Genomic DNA, 19,126 nt, shown 5'->3' on the forward strand with positions numbered 1-19,126 from the left:
GGAGGATAGCTTGAGGCTCTGTCCCCCCCCCCCAAAAAAAAGAAAGAAAGAAAATTTCTCTCACAGGAAGAAGTAACCTAAAAGGTAATATATCTCATAATAAAACCAATATGAACATAAAGCTAGAGTTTTACATGTTTCATTTTCTCAGCAGTAATTACAAGCATAACTGCCTGGCCTTAGCTAGCATTGCAACTGCCTAAAGAGTTAGGGACATCAGAATTTGAAGGAACTTCAGTTTGTATTGAGAACAATGCTTTACAAATAACTCCTGCTGCTTCTAAAACTAAAAGTTAGACTAAAGCCCTGGAATGTGTCTACATGGATAAAAGCTCATTTATTCCAAGTCTTGTTTCATGTTCTAATATTGCTATTTACTTATGAGGCAAGCTAAGAATTTTTTATTTACGTTCAGCCGCGTAGTATGCCATTTGTAGGTTTCATTACTAAAAATGGTAGCAATGTTGAGGTTGTTTCCTGATAAGTAATATGAGGTCTTACCATCGATCTCACAGAACTGTGAAAAACAAATGTTAGATGGCATATGTGAACTATTTACAGAGCCCGTGAAACATAACAAGCACTCAGTACTCACTCTTGTGTACATATGGGAGTATGTGTGGGGTGAGGAGCAGGTGGATCACAAAAACACCAGAAGTCCTTCTAGGCATACCCATCATGAACTAGCACACTTTGACCTGTCCTTTATCTAAAAGCCATTCATCTGATAAACACAGATGCATAAAACCCAGAACCTAGATAATACCAAGAAAGGTTCTAGATTAGGAAAATGGGTAGCATACAAATAGTTGAGCTTCGGGGTGAAAACAGGATTTGGGAAAACCTGTGACTGCCATTTAAGCTAGACTGCTTCCCAATATTTCAAGAATTCCTGAAGATGGCTGGAGTGCAGGTACCTACCATTCTACACAGTGCTCACCAAACAAGAAACCTCATGGCTCCAAAGTTCTCATTTGCAATTTCATTATATAGACAACTGTATTAAATCGCACACAAATTTCATGGCCACCCTATATAACAGAGCATTGAACATATTTATTGATATACAGTAGGTAATCAAGAAATAAAAGGATGGATAATATCATTCGCCAAGATGGGATATACAGGCAGAAGAGGTATCAGAAGAAAGATGGTGGGTGAGCTCTGTTTTAGACACGTTAAATTTGAAGTTCTCCATACATACAGTAAGTACTATGGTTGTACACTGACATTTCAGCCAATGTCCCAAAACAGCATATTTTTACTGTACATTTTCTATGTTTAGGTATGCAAAAACCATTGTGTCCGACTGCCTGCAGTATTCATTACAGTACCATGCTGTACAGGTTTGTAGCCTAAGAGCAACAGACTATCCCATCCAGTCTAAGCATGTAGTAGGCTATACCATCCAGGTTTGTGTAAGCACAACAGACCTTTGAGAGTCGTTTTTCACTTATCAGACGAAGGAAACTAGATCTTTCCAGTAATAGTTTGAACTGCATGGGTCTACTTACACACGGAATACTCCTGCCTCTGTCACCCCTGAGAGTGCAACACCAACCCCTTCTCTTCCTCAGCCTACTCTATAAGAAGAGGAGGAGGATAGGGCGGCACCTGTGGCTCAGTGGGTAGGGTGCTGGCCCCATATACAGAGGGTGGTAGGTTCAAACCCAGTCCTAGCCAAACTGCAACAAAAAAATAGCCAGGCCTTGTGGCAGGGGCCTGTAGTCTCAGCTATTTGGGAGGCTGAGGCAAGAGAATCCTCTAAGCCCAAGAGCTGGCTGGAGGTTGTTGTGAGCTGTGATGCAACAGCACCCTACCAAGGACGACAAAGTGAGATTCTGTCTCCAGAAAAAAAAAAGAACACAAGGAGAATAAAGACCCTTTATGGCGATCCACTTCCACTTAAAGAATAGTAAATATATTTTCTCTTCTTCTTTTCATTTTTTTTCTTTTTGGAGACAGAGTATCACTCAGTTGCCTTGGGGTTAAATGCCATGGTGTCATAGCTCACAGCAACCTCAAACTCTTGGGCTTAAGTGATTCTCTTGCCTCAGCCTCCCAAGCAGCTAGGACCAAAGGTGCCTGCCACAATGCCAGGCTATATTTTAGAGATAGGGTCTTGCTCTTACTCAGGCTGGTCTTGAACTCCCAACCTCAGGCAATCCACTAGCCTCGGCCTCCCACGCCCAGCCCTTATGATTTTCTCGATAACATTTTCTTTTTTCCAGTTTACTTTGTTCTAAGAATATAGTATATAACATATATAAAATATAAACTATGTGTTAATCAATTCCTTATGTTACTGGTAAGGCTTCAGTAGCCTATAAGTAGTTAAGTTTTTGAGGACTCAAAACTTCCATACATAGACTTTTGGCTGCACAGGAGGGATGGCACCTCTAATCCCCACCTTGTTCAAGGGTCAACTGGACGTCCTATGATATTCCCACAATGACATAATCACTTAACACCACATTTCTCAGAACACTGTCATTACGCAATAAATACATGAGTGTGTAGCTAGATAAAATGGATTAGAATTCAGAAAAAGGACAGAGGTCTGGGTATGCACAGATAATAGAGTGGAAGTGACTGTTCTCAAAGACAGTGGAAGGTCAAAAGAAGGGAGAAAAAACAGCCCTAAAGATTGCAACATTTTTAAGGATTAGGAGCCCTGAAAGGAGACTGTCCTAACTATAACAGAGCAACATGGCAAGGAAATGGCTGAAATGACCCACTCTGAGGTCCCAGCAGAATATTGAAGGAAATGAAACTATGAGGAAACTGACAATCTGAGATAAAAGGGAAAAGATCAAGAAAGTTTCTGGGTGGGACTGATGACCAGGAATTGCTGTAATCAGGTGTAAAGTAAGCTACTTTACAGATCTATTTTGTAAAAAATAAAAATAACACTTTTCAAGATTCCATAAACTTTACCATCTACTTTTATCAGTCTCTTAGAATAAAAAAAAAATCTCAATATTAGGCCCATGTCTTTCTGAAAAATGTTGAGTTGCAGATGTCTGGCCCAATGTGGTGGCTCACAGCTGAAATCCTAGCACTCTGAGAGGTCAAGGCAGGTGGAGTTTGAGATCAGTCTGAGCAAAAGTGAGACCCCGTGTCTCAAAAATAGCCAGTGTTGTGGCAGTCACCTGTACTCCCAGCTACTGGGGAGGCTGAGGTAAGAGAATCAATTAAGCCCAAAAGTTTGAGGTTGCAGTGAGCTATGATGACATGACACTTTACCCAGGGCAACAAAGTGACACTCTGTCTCAACAAAACAAAACAAAATAAATAAATGAAAGCAGATGGCTGGAGAAAGAATATCGCTTTCCAGTACCTCCTTTTCCATAACACACACATTTTTCCAACAGCTGCAGATGAACTGCAAGTTAAGGAGCCACTAAGCATGAGCCAAGAATAAAATGCTAACATACCTTTAGGCACTGAAAAAATCCTAGAAAATTTTCAATTATAAAAATAGTTAAACTGGTGAAAATGATGCCTGAAAGTTCTAAATTAAAGCCGACCTAACCAGACGGCAGATAAGTCTTCCAAACCTTATTCTATCTAGATCTTCTAGTAAATTAGTAAAAATATATACACATTTTTAAAATGAATAAGAAACACACAAAATTCTACTCTGGAAGGCTGGGAGCGGTAACTGAGGCCTGTAGACCTAGCACTCTGGGAGTGTGAGGCAGGTAGATAGCCTAAGCTCAGGAGTTAAGAGATCAGCCTGAGCAAGAGTGAGATCCCCTTTACACCCTCTACTAATTCCAGTTTAGGTACTGACCTCACCAACTGGGGCAAAAGGTAGATGACCCAAGGTACAAGACAGTGACTAAGAAAGAGTATGTATTCATTCCCCTGGCCTTATGATTGGTTCAGGCATATGATCAAGCCAGGCCAGTCAGAATCCTTGGACTTGACAGGTATGTGAGTCAACGCATTTTTAGTTTGTACTTCTTCCACTGGCAACCAAAAAAGGTCAGAGAGGTACAAATACCAACAAAGAAAATCGTGGGGCTTGGCGCCTGTGGCTCAAGTGGCTAAGGTGCCAGCCACATACACCTAAGATGGCAGGTTCGAATCCAGCCCAGGCCCACCAAACAACGATGGCTGCAACCAAAAAATAGCCAGGCATTGTGGTGGGCACCTGTGGTCCCAGCTACTTGGGAGGCTGAGGCAGGAGACTCGCTTGAGCCCAGGAGTTGGAGGTTGTTGTGAGCTGTGATGCCACAGCACTCTACCCAGGGGGACAGCTTGAGGATCTGTCTCAAATAAAAAGAAAACTGTGGCAACGAAGCAACCTTCCTTGGTCTTCTCTTTCCGAGTATCCTTTTCTTCTCTTCCTGTCCCAGCTTTGTCCCCTCCCTATGAAACTCCTTTTATTATAGATAATGGACTACTTAAACTTACCTCTGGTTTTTTTTTAAAGTTAAGAATTCCTGACATATGATGTCACCATGAGGCATAATCTAAGAACTAATTCCACCCCCAGGTAAACTACTCTGTGACTCAATTTCTTGGTATTTAGATATTACTGTCAAAAATCTTGTTTTAGTGGCTATACACTCTAACAGACCTCAAACTCAGTTCTTACATAGATGTACACAATACTGTACACTGTGAACATCTGTAGTATCTTTTTTGCATGAGGTCAACATTTTGTATGTGTCCGAAAGGAAATACCACCACTGAAATTCGAGGACATTTAGAAGTATCTTCAAAATCTCTTCCTTCCTGTCTTCCCTCAGCTAGATTTCTGCTCTGGTTTAAAAAAACAAGCCAGAAGGCAATGGCCACATTTGCAAACAGCCTGTTCAAGCAAACTGTGATTATCTCAATTAGATTAAATTTATAATACTTACCTGGACAACAATCAAGAAATATAAGAGATAAGGTGGTATTAAAAAAAGAAACAAAATGCTGAGAACAAGAAGAATGTTTAGATCACAGAAACAGAAACCACCTCCAGCTAGGGGTAATATCAAGAATTTGGGAAAGAGAACGCAGCTGGAGGCCTCAGTGACTATCAACTGTAATCCTAGCACTCTGGGAGGCTGAGCAGGTAGATTGCTTGAGCTTGGGAGTTCAAGACTACCCTGAGCAAAAGAGAGACCCACATCTCTACTAAAAATAGAAAAAAAAATAACGGTAGAGTTTTATGGTGGGCACAGGTAGACCTAGTTACCTGGAGACTGAGGCAAGAGGGTCACTTGAGCCCAAGAGACTGATGTTGCTGCGAGCTATGATGATACGGTGGCATTCTACCCCAAGTGACAGATTGAGACTGTTTAAAAAAAAAAAAGACCGCAGCTATACCTAGAAAGTCCTGGGAGAGAAAGGCTTAAAACTGTCAAGAGACAGTGTTCTCTCCCTCTCCTGCTTCTTTCCAGATACTTGCTTTATTCTCTCCATCCATTAACTACCAGTGTCTCAGTGCCAGACACAACAGCACAACAGAACATACTTACCTGGTAACTCTTACAACTTTACCTTGGGGCTCTTCAAGACACAAAGGCCAAATCCTTCTCTTTGGGACCTAATTTCAAATTTCCAGAGAAGAAACACTAATTGGACCAGTGTGGTCTTTGTGGGGAGGAAGATGTTGGAAATGATTGGATGTGCAGGGTAAAAGTCAGTTAAGGGATCTGTAATGGGTCAGGCAGATATTCCAAAGGTTCCCATTACACAGTCCCAGCTTTATAAACTTTGATTGTCACAATCAAAAAAGAAAGTAGTACTAGTACCTTATTACATTCGAAAGTCTAGAGTGGACTGTAATTGGTTATAATTACATATTACCGATGACCTCAAGGGATCCTCCTGCCTTAGCCTTACAGAGGCAGGTGGATTGCTTGAGCTCAGGAGTTCCAGACCAGCCTAAACAAGAGCAAAACCCCAGTCGCTACTAAAAATAGAAAAATTAGGCAGGCACTGTGGCAGGCACTTGTAGTCTCAGCTACTCGGGAGGGTGAGACAAGATTGCTTAAACCCAGGAGTATGAGGTTGCTGTAAGCTAGCTAGACTATGACACTGCAATCTAGTCCAGGAAACAGAGTGAGACTCTGTCTCAAAAATAAATAAGTAAATACTGCAAATTTATTCACAATATATTAAGTGGAAAACATATACTATAAAACTGTACATACCCAAGGTTACAATCTGTCAAAGCCACAAAGACTGAACTTAGCCCTCACATATATTTTGCTTAAATTCCAGTGTGTTGTTAAAAATTACAGCCCATGTAAAAATCAGAAGATTTCATATTAAGTCCACATTGCTTGATTTCTGGCTTCTCTTGAACTACGAGATGCAGTAATAGCAAAATTTTATAGCCCAGGACTACAAAAATCCAGGCTGACTATTCCTGAGCTGCCCCTCCGATGAGACCACTGTCACTGCCCGTTGCTACTAAAATGCTCTCAGGTCTCCCAGACTGAGCAGCTTCACACCGAGCCCCTGCTGAATAATTCACATATTGACTCTCACAGGGTATTAACAGTCATCATCACTAATGGTGAAATTCTTGGTAGGCTTTTTGTTTTCCTTCTTCATCTCTACTTTCAAACATTTTCTTCAATAAACATGTATTGCTTTTGCAGTGCGAAAAAAACATGGTTTTTTTTTTAAATTACAAAATCACAACTATATAATATCACTTCATCAAATGGGATCAAAACAACTAAAAATAACAGATAATGACTATGGTTCGAAACTAATTTAACTAAGAAGTAATATAAAGTTACAATTACTGCAAGACTTCCCTCCCTTTGATACTAATTAAAACTACAGATTGGACAGACAACAGTAGCATTTCAAAACAGACCTTCCTCTAAGACAGTGATTCTCAACCAATGGGTTGAGACCCACAGGAACTGTATTAAAGGGCCGCTACATTGGGAAGGTTGAGAACCACTGCTCTAAGAGAACAGCTTCTATAGACATTCACCTCACTATTATTTTAAGAATTCATATGCATATATTTAAAATTTTTTTCACCAAGAAAAGCAAACAAATTCTATCAGAAACTTATACCCATAACCTTAAGTAACTTAATGTTTATAAAGTTAAATATTCTTGATCTTTATTTTAAATTACTATTTTATTGACCAATAATAGAAGTTGAATGGGGTTCTCTTTCCTTCAGAGAAGTTCATAAAACTTTATACAGATCACCATTCTTCTCACTCTGTCTCTGAGGCTTCAAAGATAATTCTCATATTATCCTCATCATAAGGAAAAAGTACAAGACTAGGGAGAAATGTCAACACCCATAGATAACAGACAGTAGAGTCAACAAGTTCCTCTCTATCCCACCTCCAATCCACTCCCCACAGAACATCCAGAGGGAGCTTTTTAAACAAAAGCAAACCGTGCGAATACATACTTAGAACTCAGCTCACTGGCTTCCCACTTCCCAGTGACTCTGAATAAAGTTCACGCCAGGCCTCTCTCCTTCACTCCTCACTGATCTTTCAACACACACCAACCAACCAGTTGGGTGTCCTCCAGGCAGCAGACACTCCTCTAGGGCCTGGGAATGAGATCATGGACAACACAGACACACTCCCTGCCCTCCTAGAGCTGACATCCTGGTGACCTTTATATCAAGTTTCATCCTCCTCACTTTCTCTAATCATTTAAAAAATACTAAAACAACTATAACAACTATAACAGAAGGGGTCTAAAAAATAAGGGTACTACACATAGATTTTTTACCACTTACTGACTTTATTTAATATTAGTTCTTTATGATAAAGAAGACAGAAGAAATAAAGGGGGGGAACTATTTTTCGTTGAAACCTGGTGTATATGAAGAATGACTAATTTTCCTGTATATTTCTCAAGGTTTCTCCCATTACTAGCTATAAAGCTTTTATTTGTCAGTGGCCAAAATATAATACTTCAATTCTATAAGAACAGGGCAGCGGAGTCTCCAATAATTTCCGAAACTGAGGCCAAGCATAGTGACTGTGATCCAGGCACTCTAGGAGGGAGGAGGATCCCTTGGGCTCAAGAGGTCCAGAGGAGCCTGAGCAAGAAAGAGACTCCACTCTCTACTAAAAATAAAAAAAATCTGCCAGGTATTATACCCAGCACCTGTAGTCCCAGCTACTCAGGAGATCAAGGCAGAAGGTCAATTGAACCTAGGTGTTTGAGGTTGGTCCTCATATACAGGAATGGCATGTGTGTTTATACAACAGTTTATAATATGGCACACTGCCCTTATTAGAATCATCAGTGTCTTAGAGAGAAGTAATTAGCCCTGCATACACACAGATATAAACATACACAAAATGAATGGTTTCAGGGGCGTCTTGTTCCAATGGTTTGTTTGGTTTTTGTTTTTTTTTTTTGAGACAGAGTCTCATTATATTGCTCTTGGTAGAGGGCTCTAGCGTCACAGCTCACAGCAACCCCAAACTCTTGGGCTTAAGCGACTCTCTTGCCTCAGCCTCCTGAGTGGCTGGACTATAGACGCCCTCCACAATGCCTGGCTATCTTCTTGATGCAGTTGTCCTTGTTGTTTAACTGGCCCAGCTGGGTTCAAACCCACCAGCCTTGGTATATGTGGCCAATGCCCTACCCATTGAGCTATGGGCACCACCTTGTGCCCATGTTTTAACTTCGTCTGCATCCTCCTTAGCTAGGTTGGTTGAGGCACAGCACTCAAAGCCAGTTAACTGTCTTGCAAATGCATGCAACCAAGAAATGAATGCAAGGAGGAACAAGTCAAAAGCTCACCAAAGCCACAGAGGATCAAAGCACTCCCTCCAGTTCAGAGAGGACATTTAATTTTAACCACCAAGGATAAAACTTTGACCACCTGCTATGACCTCGTTGCCACATTCAAATTCAGTTGAATCCAAAACTGCCACCTCCTGGCTCCAGCACTAAATGAAGGGAACTGCACTTAGTACCACTCCCATCTGACCAAGGGGAGCCCCCAGTACACAAGAACAGGTTTCAGTGGCCAACTGCAAACTGAGCCACAGCAGCCTCACCTTGCTAGGCAGCACAAAGCTGAAGCCAAAACAATTTCACCAATGTTCTCTCTGAGCAGTAAGCTGCAAAGACAAGCTACTTATCATTAATTCTATTGAAGAAAGGTTAAAAAGAGCAGTGATGATTTGAAATAAAATAACTGGCTTATGTTCGTATTGTTACTACGAACTTTAGTAACTAAACTTTAATGATAGCCTACATTATCACATTGATTTTGTTTTTTTTTTTTTTTTTTGACAGAGTCTCACTTTTTAGCCCCATGGGGGCATAGCTCACAGCAACCTCAAACTCTGGGCTCAATGGATTCTCTTGTCTGAGCCTCCCAAGTAGCTGGGACTACAGCTACTACTACACAACCCCTGGCTATTTTTAGAGATGGGGTCTCACTCTTTGCTCAGTCTGGTCTCAAACTTGTGAGCTCAGGCAATCTACCCACCTTGGCCTCCCAGAGTGCTGGGATTACAGGAGTGAGCCATGGCACCCAGCCTTCACATTTATTAATAAAAGCTTTTTAATTTACTTTTTAATGATCTTCCCACGGACCTGTGACATTGCTCTACACTGAGACCACTGCATCCCTGAAGTGTACTTCCACAAGCCACTTCCATCTCCAAACTGGCCAACATGGTACCACTTGGATACACCCCTGGCTGCCCCTTCATCACACTTCTGTAGAGTCTTGGATTTTTTTTTAAGGCGGGTCCACACCTCAAGTGAACTGCCTTTTCAAATTTCATTAGTCGTCTCTATTACCCTAATCCTCTTTTTCATGCAGGGCATGAAAACCACTATAGAGTAAAGGACAGCAAGAATGCTTAAAGGGATGAATGCTGCCAGGCAGCTGATAGGGCTTATTTCTGAGCTAACACACAGGACCAACCAATGGAAGGGATTCAAATTTGTGCCCCACCTAATTTATACATTAATCCACATCAATCAGGAAAGCTCTAAGTTACTGTACAACAGAAATCAAGAACATAAAAAGTGCCAGGTGCAGTAGCACAAGCCTGTAGTTTCAGCTCCTCCGGAGGCTGAGACAGGAGGATTGCTTGAGCCCAGGAGTTGGGCAACATGACGAGACCGAGGCACATTCATTCATTCATTCATTCATAAATAAGAATGTAAAAAGTATCTAAATACCTAAAAATCATAAGGAGACCCAGTATATAAAATAAATAAATAAGAATGCTAAAAAAGGATCCAAGTGCCTATAAAACACGTCCAGAAAACAGGCTGAGAGTTTTGGACTCCACAGTTAAAAATCTGCATCCACTTTGCTGGCTCTCTACCTACTGGTATCTCAGTTTCCAAGGCATCTGTAAGATGAGTTTTTTTTTAGGTGAAGTAAGTTTACAGATATAGAATGCTGCAAAAGGACTTTACAAATGTTAGCTATCACTATTACAGGTGCATACGTTTTCTGACTTTCCATACGACACTACTAAACAGGTTGTAAATTGTACTAACATCCCATTTTTCTTCCTAAAAGTAAAACATTCACTAGTTTTGTCACTGGTTGAGTCACTCTAAAAAAGGGGAATTGGGGAGGGGGAGATGGGAACTCTCCTATACCATTGTAAAAGTATAAATTGCTACAATCTTTCTAAATGCCAAATTGCAAATAAGCATCAAAAATCTTAAAACTTGTGCTTGTTGGCTCGGCGCCTATAGCTCAACCGGCTAAGGCGCCAGCCACGTACACCTAAGGTGGCGGGTTCGAATCCCCAGCCCGGACCTGCCAAACAACAATGACGGCTGCAACCAAAAAATAGCCGGGCGTTGTGGTGGGCGCTTGTGGTCCCAGCTACTTGGGAGGTGGAGGCAGGAGACTCGCTTGAGCCCAGGAGTTGGAAGTTGCTATGAGCTGTAATGCCATGGCACTCTACCCAGGGGGACAGCTTGAGGCTCTGTCAAAAAAAAAAAAAAACAAAAAAAACAAAAAACTTGTGCTTGCGACAGCAGCACATATATAGAGTAGCTATAAAGTTCATGCGCAATTTAAGATAGATAATTATTTGTTTAAACTATTTGTTTAGTTGTCTATTTTAAATTGCACACGAACTTTATGGCCACATCGTACTAAAAAGAATCTTAGAACGTCAATCCTGCAATTCTACTTCCAGAAATTTATCCTAAGCAAAATAAACTTACAAGTATATACAGAGATGTAGGAGTATAGGATAGTCACTGCAGGGTTGTGGATAATAGTGGAGGGAAAGAGCAAACAAACTAATGTCTAATAAAAATAAATTGTTTAATTACCCATAAAATAGAATATTATTCAGTTACTAAAACTTAGAACTGAAACTACAGACACAGAACAACACCCATTATAAGATACTGAGCCAAAAAAAAAAAAAAAGGTAACAAGTTAGAAAACAACCATATGTATAACAAGATGTCATCTTTGTTACCAAAAACTCTGTTACCAATAGCTACATGCACACACAAGACAAGGGTTTAGAGAGAGATGTATGCAGGTTATAGACTTAAGGGTATTTTATAGTTTTCTGCCTTTATGTCACCCTCAGTAGAGTGCTATGATGCCATGGCACCTCAAACTCTTGGGCTTCAGTAATCGTCTTGCCTTAGCCTCCCAAGTAGCTGGGACTACAGGCGCCTGCCACAACACCTGGCTATTTTCTTGTTGCAGTTGTCATTGTTGTTAGCTGGCCTGGGCTGGTGCCAGCCTTGGTGCATGCGGCTGGCGCAGGGCCTAGTTTTCTGCTTTTTACTTTTTCTGTATTTCAATGTTTCTACCATAAACATATAATTATTTTTTAAATGCAAGGAATATTAGTTGATCATTATAAACTGATTATCAGATTATTGTAAAATAATAAAGTTGAGCAAAATATCATCACAACTTACATTTATATATTTAAGCTGGGCAAGATGGCTCATGCCTATAATCCCAACACTTGGGAGGCCAAGACCGGTGGAACCTGAGCTCACAGGTTCAAGAGCAGCCTGAGCAAGAGAGAGACCCTGTCTCAAAAAAATAATTTGTTTTGTTTTGTATTGCTTTTGAGACAGAGTCTCACTCTGTTGCCCTGGGTAGAGTGCCATGGCATCATTATAGCTCATGACAACCTCAAACTCAAGTAGTCCTCTTGCCTCAGCTTCCTAAGTAGCTGGGACAAGAACCTCCATGCCCGCCTAGTTATTCTGTTTTTAGTAGAGAAGGGTGTCATTCTTAGCCAGGCTGGTCTCAAACTCCTAAGCTCAAGGGATATACCCACCTCAGCCTCTCAGCCTCCTATAGTGCTAGGATTATTATAGAGTCACTGCGCCCTGCTACTTATTTTTTTATTTATTTTTTTGAAACACTGTCTCACTTTGTCATCCTTGGTAGAGTGTCATAGCATCACTGCTCACAAGTACCTCCAACTCTTGGGCTCAAGCCATTCTGTTGCCTCAGCCTCCCAAGTAGCTGGGACTGTAGGCACCAGCCACAACGCCTGGCTATTTTTAAAGAGGTGGTCTCGCTCTGGTGGAGACTGGTCTAGAACTTATGAGCTCAGTCAATCTGCCTGCCTCTGTCTCCCAGAGACAGAGGATTACAGGTATGAGCCATTAAAAGTATTTAAGCTTTACTTTCATTATTCCCATTTTTAGCTAAGAAAACTGAGACATTGAGAAGACAGATCAAACTCACTATGGGTGCTCTAATCTGATTTTCTGCAGAGTTTATGCTCTTCTTGCTCCTTGGTAGATTGTCATGGCATCACACAGCTCACAAAAACCTCCAATTCTTGGGCTTAGGTGATTCTCTTGCCTGGGCCTCCTGAGTAGCTGGGACTACAGGCACCCACCACAACACCTGGCTATTTTTTGTTGCAGTTTGGCCAGGGCGGGCCAGGTTCAAATCTGCCACTGTTGGTACATGGGGCCAGAGCCCTACTCACTGAGCCCCAGGCACTGCCCCAAAGTTTATGCTCTTAACTATCCAGCACCCTTAACCACATAAGAACCTGGTAATATGTGGTAGACTCTTCATAAAAGTAAGTGAAGATCAAATTTATTAGCATGAAAAATAAAATTCGAAAATATACTAATTTTCTATATTTTTATAGTTTTTTCCTCTTTCATAGTATTTTATATAGGACTTATCATAGCTTATAAAATGGTATTTTGATATAATGATAATACAATAATTTGCTATTGTGCTGCGATTTAAATTTATATTTGTATCTCTAGGCAAATATTTTACTAAGAGTCCTCTTTCCAGCCTGCCACCTGGAGCATGTTATGCCTGAGAAAGGCCCTCTCCTTTCAAAATTAACCAAACTTACAGAAGTGGCTGAGCACTTATGATTTCTGATTTATAAAATCAGTGGATACTAAGTGATAAGATTAATTGGACAAGTGAAGGTTAAAAAAAGTGGCCCCAATACAATACAGTTCACATCTTTCCTCCAAGCACTATTTAGGCACTAGGGATAAAGCACTAAACCAAACTCCCTGCCCTTCTGAAACATTTATTAGGGGTACAATCACATATCTGATGGTCATAGTCAATGGTTTTTAATTAGCAGCCTAAGGTATAAACCTTATTCTGCCACTTGAAAAACTTCCTATCCACTTCAGGAGCCAGCTTCGAGATGCTCAGTGAAAAGGAAGCTTAATGTCAGTGGTTCTCCAATTTTCCAGCGTAGGAGAAATTCCTGGAGAACCTGTTGAAAATACCAATTCCAGGGTCCCACCTTCAGTTGTCTGATTAAGAGGGGAGGTGAGAGAAACCTGTATTTTTAACAAATACCCCAGTTAATGCTGAGGTAAGTGATCTAAAGTCCAGATTTTCAGAAACCCAACCAGTAAATGGAGCCATTCAAAAGAGAATGATCATTTAGAAGGAAAAATCTCTATGGCAGAGGAATTTGAACTGAGCGATAATAAACCCAACCATCATGTAATTAATTCCTTGTTACTGTTAAATTTAGCAAATTAAAAAGATGAGTAAGAGTAGAGGAATTTATCAGTACCTCCTCCTAATCCCGTACAGGTTTGAGAATCTGCCCCAATCTAGGTATTTGGGGAAAAGATAAACTTAACCGGTTTACCAATATTAGTGATAAACATTAAGAAAAAAATTATTAGTCAATTGCAAAAAAGAAACCAAAAAAACTGCTAAGAGAGACAAACATTTCAGGGAACTTGCTACCACTCCTTTTATGCCCTATTTCACAATGTTTAGTATCTGAACAATCCACAGGGTTCCAAAGTACATTAAAACTTTGTTCATGTCCTCTATCAGGCACAATAATAGTTTGGGGAAGGTACCATGTACCTCAGCAATTTCAAAAGATACATTCTTTTTTTCATTCTCCAAAGCATTTCAGAGATACATTCTTAAAGATATTCTAATTTTAAAAAACAAATAGTATCAGAAATAATCCTTGGCTCGGCACCTGTGGCTCAAGCGGCTAAGGCGCCAGCCACGTACACCTAAGGTGGCGGTTCGAATCCCCAGCCCGGGCCCGCCAAACAACAATGACGGCTGCAACCAAAGAATGGCCGGGCGTTGTGGCGGGCGCCTGTGGTCCCAGCTACTTGGGAGGCTGAGGCGGGAGACTCGCTTGAGCCCAGGAGTTGGAGGTTGCTGTGAGCTGTGATGCCATGGCACTCTACCCAGGGGGACAGCTTGAGGCTCCGTCTCAAAAAAAAAAAAAAAAGAATCCTTAATGGGCTACTTAGGTGTCTACAATAATTTTAACACCATCACCAAATTAGTGTCCCTCATTTCTTAATTTAGATCACTTCAAAGTTCCTGGGTTCTGGGAGGCGCCTGTGGCTCAGGGAGTAGGGTACCAGCCTCATATACCGAGAACGGTGGGTTCAAACCTGCCCCGGCCAAACTGCAACAACAAAAAGAATAGGCGGGTGCCCATAGTCCCAGCTACCCGGGAGGCTGAGGCAAGAGAATCACCTAAGCCCAAGAGCTGGAGGTTGCTGTGAGCTGTAACACCACAGCAGTCTACAGAGGGTGACAAAGTGAGACTCTGTCTCTAAAAAAAAAAAAAAAACAAACTTCCTGGGTTATTAACCCTCCTGCAGAAAGCATTTATTTCTCTTTTATGTACTCTGTGTGTATGATGTGTGCGTGAGTTTTTAATGTTTTTATAAGCAAACTCTCATTAAAACAAAAATGTTTCAAGCAAACTAGTAAAAAAAATTATAACAAAAAATATTGTGCTCAGAGATAGACAAACAGAAACAGTAACTACGAAGAGTATAGTATTCAAGCTTCTAAATCTAACCTTAATTAAAGTCACCCCAAAATAAAGGTATATCGGCCTATTTGGGGGGGTTTATAGTGGCACCATGCAAACCAGCTGGCTTGCTGGTTCCTACCCTCACATCCGGTCCACTGTATAATCCATGAGATCTCTGTGCCTTTCTCCTCGTCCATTCAACAGGATTAGTAAAAATGCCTCCCCGCTGACAGAATTGAGATTTTCCAGATGCATTAGTTTGTACCGTATTTGTATTTATTGTCTTTTTTTTTATTACCCTTGTTTTTATTATCTGTACGTTTTGACCATGGGGACAGTCAAGAGAAGGATGCCAATAGACAAGCACAAAGAAACGCATCTGGCTGGAGCCTGCATATATTTAAATGTTCAGATTGGTGCTGCTTTCAGAACAGCACTGACGATGACAAAGTTCTAAAGGAAACTTTCATATTGAAGAGGCTATCATAAAGCTCCACAGCCTCCAACTCAACAGAGAAGCCGCTAATCTATTTCTTCAAAAGCAAAAGCCTTCTTCAGTCCGAATCACAACAAAAGATTGCCCGTAGGAAGTGTAATCTACGAAGTTGCCTTCTAATCCAAAAGCAATAAAAGCCAACGGAGGTGTAGCCTATGTCTCGTCGGTTTCCTTTCCTTGGGAATTCTGAGTACACGTTCGAGCGAGAGCCCGCAATTGTGCCGTGGGTCCGCACCCTAAGACTGTGTCGGTGCGAGAAAAGAGAAGGCGAAGCGGCAGACCCCAGGGATGCGCGCCCACTGCCCGGGGAGCCGCCTTCTGTTAAATACCAACACAGCCGGCCCGGGCGGCACCACTCAGGGCCGAACGGCATTGACTGCCCTTCACTGACAAGGCTTTTTCAGGCAGGCGAGAAAGAAGGGGGGATGAGCCGGGCTCCAGGCTGAGGGAGAGGCAGGAGGCGCACTGCCGTTCTCCGAGAGCTCCGCTTCCCAGGAGCGGGCGAGGCTGCGTCGGCCCGCCACACTCCGGGAGCCGAGGGCGGCGGGGTTAGTCCTGGAAGGACCGTCCGTTCCTACGTCCCCCTTGGGAGGTGATGAGCCCGCTCTGCTGGCCCGGGCTGCGGACGCCCGTTCAGTCCAAAGCCCGTCCCACGGCCTCCAGCGCCGTTCAGCCGGCCGCCCAGCCGCCGCCCCCGGGAAGATAGGAAGGATGAGGCGGGGCGGGGGGTGGCCGCGCCACCCGCGCGCGCGGCGCTGGGGTGAAGGGCAGCCGGGGGAACGCGCGCCGGACCGCGAGATGGACGCCCCGGGCAGCCATCCTGCCGACCCCCGCCGCGGCCGCCGCCTCCAGCGCCCAGGCCGCCGCGGTCCAGCCCGCTCCTCACCTCATCTCCGGGCAGGTCTGCGCTGCCGCCCCAGGGACAAATCAGTGCAGCTCACACACCGCGGGGAGGGACGCCAGAGCCTCAGCCCCGCACACCATCCCCGCCTGCCCTGCTCTCCGTCCGTCCCAGGACCAGCTCAGGATTCTGCCTTGCGAGCCGCCGTACTACGGAGCAACCAAGCTGCGCTCCCTCCCCTCGCTCCTCCACTCCTCTCTACCTCCGTCGCTCCCTCCCTTGCTCCCTCGCTCCCGCCTATCTCTTCATCTCCCTCCGCTGCCTCCTCCACCCCGTCCTCTCCTCTATCCCCGCCCACTGGTGGGTGGGAACAACAGCCTACCAATCAGAAGGAAAGCCCGGCACCTCCTCACCGCCCCCTGCTGCTGGCCGCGCCCACCCCAAGAACGAAAAGAGGGGGAGCCAAAAAACTGGCAGAGGACTCAATGACAGACGAATAAGCCAATCAGCAGGTGTGGAGGGGGTGGGAGTAAGCTGCCCCCCCCTTCTTTAATTCCGGCCTGCCCACACGGAGGAGTAACAGGTTTCCGGTCTGAGGTTTCTCTATTGTGGTTTTGGTGAATTTGTTCTATGTCACCGCCTTTCGAGACACTAGATATGATCCATTCAACTTACGAAGGTTTTAAAGGAGAGGCTAATGTGGAGAAGGAGGCGGAGCACAGTGCCAGGAAGGTGGTAGGATAAATGGCTGGAATGAGGAAGGGTGTGGCTTTTAACTCAATCTGCATAAAAAGGAATCTATCCAGGTTACAGAGCTTCGCCCTTTCATCGCTCGCCCTTGGGGCGGTGCCTCTCGCTCCCCGAGGGTAGCAACTCGGGAGGTGTAGTTCCGAGGTCGGTTGCTATGGCGTTCTCTACAGCCTCCCGGAGGCCAACCCCGCACCGCAGGACTGACGAGCGGCGTGACCAATGGCGGCAACGCCTGGACTTGAGAGGGCGGGTTCTCTGCGGAAAGGCTGGAAGGTGGCGGCGGCGAAAGCGCAAGTCGTTGGGGCCCCTTAGAGGCAGGTGAGCCCAGGGAGACGCGTTGTTTGTCTTCGGCAACAGGACTTTGGGCGAAAGATTGAGAGGCGCCCCGCGGAACCGTCCGGCCCGGGGGATGGGGGTGGGTTCGAGTTGCTCCTCCACCTGAGACCCGTTCGCGCCCGGGCCTAGCTTAGCGGAGGCCGCTGAGGGGCGGGTAAGACTAGATTTGACCGAAGATTTCCTGGTTCTCTGCAGGTTTTGATAGTAGGTTTCATCTCAGTTTGCTTATCACGACAAGTTTATGGAGGCAAAAGTCTGGAAGATCCTTTCCACTTAAATCTCCCAGGTTGATTTCCCTCCGCTGCTTATTTTTGTACCTATAATTTTAATTTCTTTTTTCTCTAGTACTCTTTCCCTGCCACCTCTCCTCTTCTCGTTCCTTTTTCGGTTACCGAAAACAGGTATTCGCATTTATGTGGCTTTTGGGCCAAATTGTCCTCTTCATTAAGCCAAACAGCCGAATCCTCTGTAAGAAACTTCTCAGGATCACGTCAAAAGTGCCGATACTGATTCTGTGAGTCTGGGCCTGGATCTGAGAATCTGCCTTTCTAATCTCAGGTGTTGTCCATCCACGTTCTGAGTAGCAAGGTTCTACTTCAGTTCAGCCCAGTATAATGCGAGCCAATTATGTAATTTTCAATTTTCTGGTAGCTACAATAAAAAAGTGAAAAGGAACGTGTGAAATTAATTTTAGATGCTTCATTTAACACAATGGGTAAAAAATACTACCATTTCAGAGCTTACTGGAATATTTAAAAATTGAGGTACTTTTTTTTTATATTAAATCTTGGAAATCTGGTGTGTAGTTTATACCTAACAGCACTTAACCCCAATTCTGACTACACAGAACTACACTGGTGCTCAGTAATCACCTGTGGCTAGTGGCTCTGTTATTGGACAGCGCTGATCCACTGATTCGTGTATGTAATAGTCCACTGCAGAAATTAAAAAGTGTTAAAGTATACTGCAGTGACTAAACCCTTGGCTACTCACTGAGATGGGCTTGAGAACTATGTTAGAGGTTGTTCTCTGCCCAACTTACAGAAATAATCGTATAAATGGCTGACATTCATTCAGCACACTGTGTTGTGGTGAGTGCTTTGCAAATATTATATAATCCTTACAGAAACCCTTTGAGGTAACTACTATTCTCCTCATTTTACAGATAGGGGATCTAAGGCCCAGAAAAACTAAAATTAAGTAGCCTGAAGTCATACAGTTAGTTTGTAGGAGACCCAGGATTCAAACTGGGTCAGGTAGGACTAAATCCCATCCATCTGCAATGTAAAATTATTACCTTTTATCACTAATTTCACTTTAGTGATTGCTCTGTTCTAGTTTATGACAAGTGATAAAATGAAGTTTTCTTCTGCAAGATGAAGCTGCCAGTCATGTGCAATGAAATATTTGGTAGTTTTGCAACTCTCTGTGCTGTGCATTTAAAAACAAAGTTCTGGACTGAATAAGACAGTT

At 43.1% G+C, this 19,126-nt stretch overlaps 1 protein-coding gene across 3 annotated transcripts in view; it reads right to left on the reverse strand.

Annotated features, from left to right (window-relative positions):
- Positions 1-16,924, reverse strand: part of ITSN1 (intersectin 1) — a 228,435-nt gene extending 211,511 nt beyond the window's left edge. For all 3 annotated transcript variants that reach the window (XM_023517462.1, XM_023517461.1, XM_023517459.1), the window contains exon 1: positions 16,613-16,924. The gene's annotated coding sequence lies outside the window, so the exon portion shown is untranslated. The remainder of the gene's footprint in view (positions 1-16,612) is intronic.
- Between the last annotated feature and the right edge of the window lie 2,202 nt (positions 16,925-19,126).

This window comes from Otolemur garnettii, unplaced genomic scaffold (assembly GCF_000181295.1).
Source record: "Otolemur garnettii isolate 467f Iridium unplaced genomic scaffold, OtoGar3 scaffold00111, whole genome shotgun sequence".
Lineage (NCBI taxonomy): Eukaryota > Metazoa > Chordata > Mammalia > Primates > Galagidae > Otolemur > Otolemur garnettii.